Source organism: Leptopilina heterotoma, unplaced genomic scaffold (assembly GCF_015476425.1).
Source record: "Leptopilina heterotoma isolate Lh14 unplaced genomic scaffold, ASM1547642v1 Lhet_190, whole genome shotgun sequence".
NCBI lineage: Eukaryota > Metazoa > Arthropoda > Insecta > Hymenoptera > Figitidae > Leptopilina > Leptopilina heterotoma.
The window spans coordinates 5,762-19,024 of record NW_025110909.1 but is presented as its reverse complement, the minus strand read 5'-3'; positions in this window follow the sequence as shown (position 1 = coordinate 19,024).

Sequence of the window (13,263 nt, the reverse complement as noted above, 5' to 3'; positions counted from 1 at the left end):
AAGTATGTGGCGGGAAACTGTTACACCGACTATGTGGTGGGCATGACATGCCCAAAATGTAAAGTTGCTTATAAATGTTACATATAGCTATATTAAGTTAATTTCTGGTATTATATTATAAAAAGGCATGTAATAAAATATATTTCCTTAATTATTTATTTATTTATAAAGATAAAATCAACTCTTTGTCATAAGATTTATCATATGATTAAATAAAACAATGAAAACTTAAAACTTTTATAAAATCAAATTTGCACTTTTATAAAGGCAGGACTTTAAATATTAGTGAATCAGGAGCATAATACTGCTTTTTAGAATATATCTCAATTCAGTTGTCATTAATTTAGTAGAAATTAGGAAAAAAAAATTCGCCAAAAATATGCAAAATTGACGTTTACGTCCAAGTAATTTAAAATATAATTTACATAACACTATCACCATACCATCATCTTCTCTTATGAACCCATAACTTCAGCTACTCGAAGTTTCAAAACGTTACAGTGGAAATTTTAGGATTTAAAAGGATTTAAGTAAATGTGGGGCATGACATGCCCAACCACATACTCGCCGGGTTAAGATGGAGATATTCGTATTGTGAGTAGTACTTGACATTCAACTTATATTAACGAACTTTCGTTCAGTTTCATGAATTCAACATAGAATCAGAGGCAATCAAATGTTTTTAGAGGTTTCAGAAAAAAAACATTTTTTGGATTTTTAAGTTTTTCGATAATTATTTTTAAGTCTTAATTTATTTGACAAATTTTTTTGTTGCTATTGGATGTCCTTCTTCGAAGTACATATATAGTTTTGTCTGATTTCAAAAAGATTTAATTAAATTTATTCTGAAATGTGAGGAATACACTCGGGGTAAAGTCGCTCACGTGAAGTCAGGGTAAATAAGCCACTCACTTAGTTTTAAATTAAAAATTTAGAATAAGATAATTTTACGTATTATATTTTAACCATAACAAAATGTATGACTTGTTAAAACCAAAATTGTAACTACATTTAATTTTCTCTTAATAAAATATAACATTATTTAAATCCATAGTTGTAATTCATGAAACCTATATTCATTACACAGGTCAACAAAAACAGACTTACTTTTTCTATGAGATAACGGAATGGTTTCCGATGTATTTTTGGACGCTGAAGACGATCTTTACTTACAAAATTGTCCATCATGTCAGGATTTTAAAAAAAGTGGGGGTAAAGACCCCAAAAGAGCTTTTTTGAGAATTTTCAACAATTTTTTTCTCTTTAACCTGACGTGTTAGAGACTTCTACAAGGTCTTAAAAATAAAAGCGCATAGTTAAGGGATAAAGAAAATTTTCTGATAGAAAATTGCAAAAATCAACTTTTTAATGCTTGTGTTTATACCCGCATATCTGCACTCCGAGTGCCTGAGACAAATTATTTTTAAATTTACTAGATTCATTTGAAATTTGTTACTCGGGAGTTTTTAAGGTCGCTGATTACGAATATGATGTCAGATTTTAAAATATCGGTACTTGTAATTTTTGCCCGGCACAAAAATGTATTCAGACGTTCAAATTTCCAAAAATGATTATAACTTCGTTAATTTTTGACCGATTTTAATTTTTTCCTAATCTGGTGTAGAGGAAAACGGGACGAGGCAGCCAATACGGCATATTTTGGTTTGCGAGGCAGTTATTTAACCCATTAAGTCCCATGAAGAAACCAGCCATTGTATTAAAAAACTAACAGTTGGATTCATAGGAAAATGGAAAAACAAGATATACCTGTTTTTTTGTTTTTAATTTTCAATTGTTTATTGTTTGTTTTTTTGTTTGTTGTATTTACTTGCATAGTTTAGTGAAAACGTAATTTAAATGTTTAAAAGTAAGACATTTAAATCGTTACACAGTTTTCACTAAACTTTGAAAGTAAATTCTTCAAAGGACTAATTTAGAAACCTTTTTTAATGTGAAGTTAGTAAATAGCGATTATTATTTATTTAAACAGTTCCTGATTTGCTAAATATCTTAATGTTATATTGCTTAGCTTAGTTATTCGCATAATTAGCAAAATGCAAGTTTCTAAATAATAAAACATCCCAGATAACAAAATGCTTGCAGTACACTGAAAGAATTTTAGGTAGGCTGATGGCTTTTCATGTCCGAAATTAGTGCCCTTGCTCAGGGCTCACAGCTCACCTCAAAAAAGCGAGCATCTGCTCCCGAAAGGTGAGCAGCTGCCGCTGAGTAGTTGCTGCTTACCTTTCGGGAGTAGATTCTTGCCTTTTTGAGGTAAACTGCGAGCTTGAGGCAGCGAGCTCTAGCGGCACTCATGTAAAGCCTGCAGCCTGCCCAACATTCGTTCATTGTACTGCACGATTTTTGCACTCATATATGTGAGTGAATTTAACAATATTGTTAAATTCACAATTTTATGTTCCATGCTACATTGGGCTAATGCGCCTGTTAATTTCTGCTGCTTCTCTTAAATGTTATTAAAGATGTAATTGATGTATATTTTGTTCAAAAAGCTGAAATGTGGGTAAGACTCCGTCAGAAAAAAAGCGATTTGCAAGTGGTCTTCCGATTTCTTCGAAACCTTGGGAAATAGAAGTCTTATATGAATTAAATTTAACCCTAAAAGGATTTTGAAAAATTTTCAAAATGGCGGCCGCTACGCCATATTGAAAATGAGTGTTGCGTTTTTTTCAAAAATTAATAACTCTGAAACTTTTTGATCGATTTTAATAAAATTTACAGGCGATATAGTTAAAAATACGTAGTTTAATTTGATTTTATGAACAAAAAAAAATTTCCAAAATTTGTCAAAAAAAAATCAAAAAAATTTTTTGAATTAATTTTTAGTTCAGTTGGCCTAATTTTTGAATTTTCTAATAAGTAAATATCGATTCCTTGTAATTTCACCTTTCATTTCATAAAAAAAAATTTATGGAGACTCTAATAGTTCTCGAGATATTGCGACTTTAGTTGGAGCGCGTACCGCGGAATTAAACTCCGTAGCGAGGCGGAATATGAAGCGAGCGTACAAACGTGCACAATAGGGTGTCCGTAACAATTAATTTTCAAAATTTTGGATCCAATATGGCAGGTTCAAAATTTTAATTTTTTACATTTTCGAAGTAAATATTTTAAAACAACGTCAAGGGCGATATTTGGAAGCGCTATTTACGAATCTAATGTTAAAAATTTATTTTTTAAATTACCGAATCTAATATGGCATGGCGGATTCAAATTTTTTTTTTAAATATTCCTTTAATAATCGATTTTTAAGAGCAGAGGTATAAAAAGTTAAATTTCTATAAAAGAGTTTCTAAAACATCCCAATAATTATTTTTTGTAAATATTAATCTATAAATTAATATTTAGACTATTTATTTAAAAATGTAGAAAATCATAATTTTGAATCCGTCATAGTGGATCGAATAATTTGAAAAATAAAATTTTAACATTAGATTCGTACACTCAGAAAAAAATTTGTTCGAATCAACCAAATTTTGGTTGAATAAATGCATAAATGCATAAATGCATTGCTATACAGTCAACCAAACGTTTGTTTGATTCAACCAAAAAATTTCTTCCAATACGTTTATTTGTATTAACCAAATGCTTATTACACTTAACCATAAAATTTTATTTAATATAATTAAAAAATTTGTTTATTTCAAGAGAAAAGATTTGTTTGATTCAAATAAATAGTTTTAGTAAACGCATTTGGTTCATTTAAATAAATATTTTTGTTTACTTAATTTTGTTATTTATTTTCCTCTAATAATATTTGAATTTCCTAATTTAATATTTTCTAGTACGTATTATTGGTTAATTTATAATTTATTATATAATTATTGATATTTTAAAATTATACATATAATAAATTATAATTTAACCAATAATATGTATACTAGAAAATAATAAATTAGGAAACTCAAACATTATTAGAGGAAAATAAATAACAATTAAGTAAAATATTATATATGTATTTCTTCATATAAACAAAATTACTTAATTATAAAAAAACATTTGAAATATTACATTAAACATATTATAATTATGATTTTTATACGTGCATTCAGAAAAAAGTTTATTCGAAACAACAAACTGAAAACTTCACAAAACCTTTTTGTAAATATTCTTCTCACTGGTACAAATTAAATATGCAGTAAGTCAATGAACACAATGTATTTAATATTTATTTAACCGACACTTATAATTTTTTTTCTTTGATTTACCGATTTAACAAATAAATTTGACGCGAACGCGGACTGTAGACAAGTGAGATCGCCATTTTTAAATTCACACATGTACTTTTTGAGACAAGCAAATATGTTTGTTTGACTCAAATAAAATGATTTGGTTGAATCAAACAAATTTGTGTGTTGTGTCGAACAAACTGTATTTAACTAAACAATATTCTCTATTCAAAACACAAATTTGGTTAAATGAAACAAACAACTTCAAATAAAAAATTTCTTTCCAATAACCAAACAAATTTTACGTATTTATTAAAATAAACCAAATTTTTATTTAAATTCAACAAAATTGTTTTATCGTGACAAATAAAATAGGTTAATTAAACAGTTGGGTTAAGTGAAATAAACTTTTTCTCTGAGTGTAAATAGCGCTTCCAAAAATCGCCCTTGACGTTGTTTTAGAATTTTTACTTTAAAAATGTAGAAAATCAAAATTTTGAACCCGCCATATTGGATCGAAAATTTGGAAAAATTAATTTCTGATATCAGATTCATGATGAACGATCGAAAATAGCCCCGAGTAAGTAATTTTTTTGAATTTTTGACAACACTTATGTGTTAAAACCTTGGATATATTGTGGTGCATTTTTATGACCCACTTTAATCATCCGCCATTTTAAAAATTTTTCAAAATTAAATTTTTGGCAAAGTGCTATCTTATAGTGCAGCTAAAAATGAAGGCAAATGTGACCTGGAGAATTTTCTGCATGAAAATTAAAAAAGTTATAAATTTTTTTTAAAAAGTGCATTTTTCCTATGTATTTTTAATGGGAAGTTTCGATGGATCTCTGGCACGTGTTAATATTAATCAATCGGCTTCAAATTTTGGGAATTTTTTTTTTATTTTATTGGAACTAAACTGGGGGGTGGCGTAAACAAAATTCGAAAGTCGCATTGTTACGGACACCCTATTGTGCACGTTTGTACGCTCGCTTCATATTCCGCCTCGCTACGGAGTTTAATTCCGCGGTACGCGCTCCAACTAAAGTCGCAATATTTCGAGAACTATTAGAGTCTCCATAAATTTTTTTTATGAAATGAAAGGTGAAATTACAAGGAATCGATATTTACTTATTAGAAAATTCAAAAATTAGGCCAACTGAACTAAAAATTAATTCAAAAAATTTTTTTGATTTTTTTTTGACAAATTTTGGAAATTTTTTTTTGTTCATAATATCAAATTAAACTACGTATTTTTAACTATATCGCCTGTAAATTTTATTAAAATCGATCAAAAAGTTTCAGAGTTATTAATTTTTGAAAAAAACGCAACACTCATTTTCAATATGGCGTAGCGGCCGCCATTTTGAAAATTTTTCAAAATCCTTTTAGGGTTAAATTTAATTCATATAAGACTTCTATTTCCCAAGGTTTCGAAGAAATCGGAAGACCACTTGCAAATCGCTTTTTTTCTGACGGAGTCTTACCCATGTCTAAAATCTACTCTGTGGGCACTGGGACATTGGGATGTCTTTAGATCATCCCAGCTTTAAATCCCCGTCCAGGATCCTCAAAGGAACCCTAACGGATCCTGCACTTGTCCTGTACGGGATCCCGATCGGATCCCGTTCGGGATATTGGGACACGGTTCCTACGTAGGAACCTGCATAAGAACCCGTGTAGCAACCTTGATTTTGGGGTCCCTCGTTGGTTCCTATGTGGGGAAATTTTTCAAAAACATTTTCCCTCGTAGGACCATGCATGGGATCCTACACAGGTAAGCTTTTATTACCATCCTTGAAGGAACATATGAGCCTCCGGAAAGTAAAACCACACATAAAATTCTGACGCCCATTGAATTAGCATGACGGTCAGAATTTTATGTGTGGTTATACTTTCCGGAGGCTCATATGTAGGATCCTATGTAGAGGAACTTTTGTATTTTGCTTATTATAATAATTTTTTCTTATCCTCCTTTGGAACCTACATGGTTCCTTTGGTTCCTTCACAAAATGGCAATAAAAATAAGATCACATGCAGTTCCATATAAGGGAAGATTTTTGTGAAAAAACTGATGTTAAGGTTTCTACACAGGAATCGGCGAGGGACTCCAACAATTAAGGTTCCTACACGGGTTCTTATGCAGGTTCCTACACAGGAACCTTGTATTAAGTATTAAGTGTAAGTATTAAGTATATATATATATATTAAGTATTGAGTCTTAAGTGTTAAGTCTTAAGTATGAAATTTTAAGTCTTAAGTATCAAGAACGCATTTTTTACCAAGAACGCATGAGGAACGTCTGTTGCGTATACACCACAAACATTGCTTTGCTTTATTTTATTGAAATCTATACTAATTTCGCAGGGAATATTACAACGAATGCACAAACTTGACAGAAACCAGATTTTAGTATACATCCTTTGCGACATAAAAGTATAATAAAAGATAGATAGAAAAAGATACATATATTTCTATCCTTTTCTAAGTCATGTATTGCATTAGCAAATCTATGATGCGTCAGCTATAAAATTTTAAATCTGACATAAAATTCAGGATTTGTGAGTCTCAAAAACTATTAGGTGAAATTTGTGTGCATAGGGTAAGTGTGGGTATTTCTGCGAATTTTTAGTGTAGGTTAACTTTGCGAAGCTCGTCTAAGTTTACGAAAAAATAAAATGCAGTTTTTTCAATTACAAATTAAAGTTCAATTATTATATTTTCCAAATCATTAAACTCAATCAAATTTCGTTACTTATTTGTATTTAAAAAAGTAAATTAAAAACTAATTGTCAACACATGTATTATTGTTGACTCGCGATTAATATTGTGTGACATTTATCAAGGAAACACCAATTATTGTGCGAGCATTATTGCAGAAAATCAGGTGTCGCATAGCGCGCTGGTTGTCAAAAAAGAGGTTATGTTTAGTATGCGTTGCGCAGTAAACGTATTTAAAAATCGCAATAATACTAACATGCAGTAAAAATTCTGCTACTAATATAGTTTTAAGTATTATTAATTGAAAATCAATAATATATGGGTAAATTAATATATTTTTCAAATAATAACGTGTACTTCTTTGATTAGTAACACTGAAACGTGTATACTATAGTGAATATTGGAAATATCAATGGTTTTTAATATGTATTCATGACTGCCATATTTGATAATTTCACAGAATTCTGTCATAATATATTTCAAATTTAAATAAATAAATAAATAATTGTCGGAATGTACATTTTTATGAGCTATTCTATCAAGTAAGATTCAAAATAATTTTTGTAATTATTTTGAAAAAATTAGGCGTGTATTTCAAAATGAAAATAATAACTTTTTAAAAATCGCAATAATTGTGTCACTCGCAGGAATACCCACACTTACCCTATTTTCTCATTTTTTGTGAAATACAATTATTTTTACAGCGGTTAACATCGAAATTACATCTCTTGTCTATAGTCTTCTCAATGTGTATTAGAAATGCTTACAGTTTAAGAAGAACAAGAAGATTCTAAGGAAGTAAAATGTAAGTAATCCAGTTCAGGTAAGTTGACATTGATAAATTAGTATTGTGAACGGTTTTGAATAATTACAATTCTCTTGAAGGATATGTTTGTATTACTTTTACTTAAAAACTATAAGTATATCTGTTTAATTGTTTAAAACTAAACTCAGCTTTTAATAATTAGTTTAAATGTAATGAGGAGTTAAATATTAGTAATTTACATTAAGATTGCATCCTTTTAGTTATATTAATACCAAATATTAAACATAACTTATATTTTTCTGCTTCTTAGGTCATAACAACTGACATCAAGTCTACAGTATACAAAAAAAATTTGTATCAATATTTTTTGGTAAAATCATATATTAACACATCAACATAAAATAAATTATCTCACAGATTTTTCTTCTCTCAGAAAAATTAAAAGAAATCAATTTATAGTACTGTCTTCAAGTATATATAGTTATACATACAATTTCTATAATGAACAAACAATGATATGAACATTTTATAAAGTACGTAATATAGTATAACTTTACAATCCTAAACATTGTACTCATATATTTAACCCTCTAGTGCCGGGAGTGTTTTAATGTTAGGAAATATCTTTCAAAAATATTTATTTCGACTATATTTTGATTCGGATTTGGAAAACAGTTGTTAGAATTAAATAAACTAGAACAAATTCTGCGCACTACGCGCGCCCATTCAATTTATTTTTTTATCTACAAAATTCTATGATACAAATAAAATTCATTTATTTGATTTTGTTGAACATTTGCCCTTGAAATTTCTCAAGGGTCATTGCAAAAGCCAATTTTTTAGGAAATTGTCTTCTTTTAAAAATAAATGAATATACCTAAATTTTCACAATATAAAGTTACTAGATGTAGAAAAACAATATTTTGGCTTTTATCACTCATTAATATTTGACATTTAATTACATTATGTGATCAATTTAAAATAATTAACTTTGCCAAAATGCAGGTGAGAATCGACTCTTGATCTTGAAAATTTGCTTGGGAGCATGAAGTTTCTAACAAAATTTATTAGTTTGCAATTTTATCTTTTTCCAGAAACACGAGCCGATTTTTGCCTGCAGTTTGGCGGAGAAATTTACATAATTTCTATAATATTGAAGGTTACTGACTTTTTTAAAATTAACCCTTGGAGTTTTGTGCATCAATAAATGGTAATTTAGTCTTTCAAAAAAATCATTCAGAACATAATTTAATTTGAAATTGTTTAAAAGAATTGTTAATAACAATTATAAATTTTTATTTTTTAGCAATCGCTTTATTTCTTCTTTAAAATGATATAGACTTTAGGCTTTAATTTTAAAAAAAGTTCCCTTAATTATTTTTATTCGTTTTAGAGTAATAAGAAAACAAAAATAAAATGACCCAAAACTTCAATACCTGATAAGTTCAAAAATAAAAAAATTGTTTGAAAAATATTCCATAGGCAAAAATTGTACTTTTATATTTACCAAAAATCATCGATAACTTGAAAATTGGAGACAAAAGTTTTTCAATTGTCTAGTTTTACTTATTTTGGCTGTTCACCATTACCAACCTTAAGTAGGAAATGTACCATTTCTGTTTCCTCTGATAAAGGTCTCATAGTTTCTGTTAATGTGAATTTCCTAAAATGTTTCCAAAATTTACCATTTTTAAATGATAGATTTATTTTTTCTTATATAGTATTTCCTCCTAGGATTACAACTTTAAACCAAAAACTTCATTCGATTTCATTGTATATCTTGATAACTTATCTCTTAACTTCTAAGGCATATTTTGAAGCCATTGGTGCATTAATATATAAGCATTTACAACTATTAAAAGAAGAATCTTTAATGGCCAAGTATATAATCAACTACAATTTTTTTGTTTAACATTTAATTTAGTATAATTCTGCTCTCCTATTTTGATGTGCTTCAAAATATTTATATTAATAAATTTTTCAAAAAGTATTCAATAAATATAAAGAGCTATTGACAAATTAAATAAGGCCTTAAGGGGATGGTGGGGTCCAGATATTTGTTACGACCTGTAGAAACAGTTGTATTAATGTATGCAACAGCCCAGGTGCGATTTTTTGGTCGGCCCATAGGTGGGCCAACTTTTACAAAGTCGGTCCAACTTCTCGTGCCAGAGGTTGGACCAACTATACAGATGATAACGGTTCGCCGTCTAATGGCGATGATGGTTGGCCCGACAACTCATAAGGCAGTTGGCCCAACTTAAAATGCATATGTTGTGCCAACTATACATTTCAATAGTTGGTCCAAAGACTGACGCCAAAGTTGGCACAACTTTAGATGCGTAAGTTGGGCCAACCACAATTTTCAAAGTTTGGCCAACTTCAACAGCCAAAGGTAAAAAATTATTAAAAAACTAAATTATTTAAACAATTAACACGTTATTATTAGCGGGAACATCAGATATAACCTTTACCTATTATTATTAAACACAATCTCATACATACATTTTCGAAAATATCTAACGCTCGCTGGGATCGAACCCCTAACCTAACGCACCGAAGACTTATACACTGACCACTACCCTACGCTCACATGGGAGTGCATAACGCAAAATGTATATTACAGCTGCAACAGTCGGGCCAACCGTGGCCCTGATTTTGGCCGACCAAGAAAGTTTAAGTCATTTAAACTGCATTTGACATAGTTTTGCCAACCGTGGCCCAGAGTTCGGCCAACCAAGAAAGTTTAAGTCATTTAAACTGCATTTGACAAAGTTTTGCCAACCGTTGGGCCTACCGTGGCCCAGAGTTCGGCCGACCAAAATAATGTAAGTCAATTAAACTGCGTTTCACAAAGTTTTGCCAACTGTCGGGCCAACCGTGGCCCAGAGTTTGGCCGACCAAGAAAGTTTAAGTCAATGAAACTGCGTTTTTAGAGTTTTGCCAACCGTTGGGCCAACCGTGGCCGAGAGTTCGGCCGACCAAAAAACTATAAGTCAATTATACTGCTTTTCTTGAGTTTTGCCAACCGTCGGGCCAACCGTGGCCCAGAGTTCGGCCAACCGAAACTGAAAGTCTTTTAAACTACGTTTGGATGAGTTGTGCCAACCTTTGTCGCCAAAGTTCGCCCGACGGTTGGTTAAACTCTGCATTTAATGGTTGGCTTGCAAGGACGGACCAACTGTGGGCACTAGTACTTGCCAAAGTTGGGCAAACTCTGGCAACCAAAACTTCGCTTGCCAAAGTTAGGCTAACCTTGGGCCAACCTTCAAACTCTGGCGGCCAACCTAAATTCGCACCTGGGAGTGTCCAACATGAAAAAGTAGAGGGGTTTCAATTTGCAAAAAAAATTTAAGTAATTTATGGATTGCCTCTAACGATACATATAAGGTTTAAACTAAATCATTATTACTAAATTTTTTAGTTAATCTTCTTTGAGGATGTAAACCAACTCCACTTTTTTCTTGTAAATTTTTAGCCTTTTGAGCTGTTTTATAAAAAACGTTAAAAAATTTTCTATTTTGGATGATGACCATGATCGCGGAACAAATGTTAAATAATGAATTTTTTAGTAAAAAGTTTAAACTTTTGAAATCTGCTCTTTTAACCCATTAAGGACCAGACGAGCGAAAAATTTCAATTGACTTTGAGAACCTCGTTTTTTATTAAAATAGAAAATGTTTATGTAAAATCATGACCAAGGTTCACACGATAGCCACTCATGTGTAGAATAATGCCTCCAAATTACAGACCGATCGGTTAAATAGATTTTGAGTAATCCTTGCCACCAGTTAGAAAAAAGTGGTTTTGAGGAAAACGCGTTTAAAGTTTTGGTAGCTGTAGCTCGCGCCCTTGCACTGTTTAATTCTACGCACTGTAACTTTGTTAGTTTTTCAAATATCTGTCTAAAACTTTTACACGATATTTCTAAGATATTGTACTTTCGACACATGCAAAAAAATCGATTTTTTCAAACCGTCACATAGGAAAAGTGCCTCAATGTAAAATTTACTCCTCTTTCAGATTCTGCTGTTAAAATTTGTTTATACCAAATTGTTAAAAGTTATAAACAATTATTTTTAAAAAACACGATTTTTTGAGAAAAATTTTCATTTCAGACGTATATAAAATTCGTAAAAATTGAACATGTATCGCTATTGGACGGTACATTTTGTACTTAACTCTATTTTCCGTGAGTGACATTTTTCTCCCAAGTGTCTTTGTTTATTTGATAACTTTATGAAGTTGACGGCGAATAATTTCTATGTGGCTGATGCCCAGTTATCGGTTTAAGGTAATTTCAGTAGTTTAAAATTTTTTTTTGTAGTTATTAAGATTAAATAAATTATTATGAAACCTATTTTTCTTTAAAATAGATGTAGGGGAGACTAGGTGCAGTTGTTACAATTTTGATAAAAACAGTTACTGTGATTAAAGTTTAACTCCAATTTGTTCAGTCAAACGATTAAATAAAAGGTATACTATCTAGTTTTAAAAGGCCATAATTGATTTAGCTCTATATCTATTATTTTATTAACTAGAATCATTTGAGTGACAGCGTGTAAATTGTATCAACTCCACAAAGTGAATATTGGTTGTTACAATACCAAATATCACCTAAAAAATTTCTAAATTGAAGACAAATAATTTTTTATAACCATTTTTATTAATTATTTATAATTTTTGGCTCAACGTTATAGTACTTTATTAAAAAAGTATACACTAAATGTGGACAACCAAGGCAGTTTTTTAAAGCTTAATCCTCATAGAATTAATTTTAAAAAAGTTTACTTTGTTAAGTATAAACATCTATTAATTATTTAAAAAATATCAGGCAGAGAAATATTTACTTTTGACCTCTAAAAACCAATGTGCTTATTTTTTTACTTGTAAAGCTTGCATATAATTTTTAAACACGAGACCGAACGCGCGCTCTAGCACGCGTGTTTACTTCTTTTATTTAATACTTATTTAAGTAATAAATCATATTAATCAATTAGTATTTAATTTATTAAACATACAATTCTTTATATACATAGTTTTTAACAATGTTAGATGTTCGTTGACTCCCAAGAAAAATTTTAAGAGATTTCCAAGAACGAACTCTTGAAAATGCAACATATAATTGTCCATGATTAAATACATCTTTTCGTACATCGATTCCAATCATATCAAATGATATCAATCATATCAAACCTTGACTCTTATTAATAGTCATTGCAGATGCTAATTTTATTGGAAATTGGCGTCGTTTAAATGTAAATGGATACAAATTTTCACAATATAAGTCTATTCTATGTATAAATACTATATCACCAGCTTTATCACCTGTTAAAATTTTACACCGTAAAAGATTATTCGCACTTGTAATCTTGTTCCGTTACACAGTCCTTCTTCTAACTAACATAACAATACAATTGACTCTCAATAGTAATTCGTATGGTGGAAAGTTAGGAGGATTTAATGTATTTAAGTATTCTGGCAAAAGTCCATCATTAATTTCTCCATTGTCACAATTTTTAACGCTATCGACGCTAGTATAAATTTTTTCCGTATTTTTATCGAGAAGTTCTACAACTCTGCAAT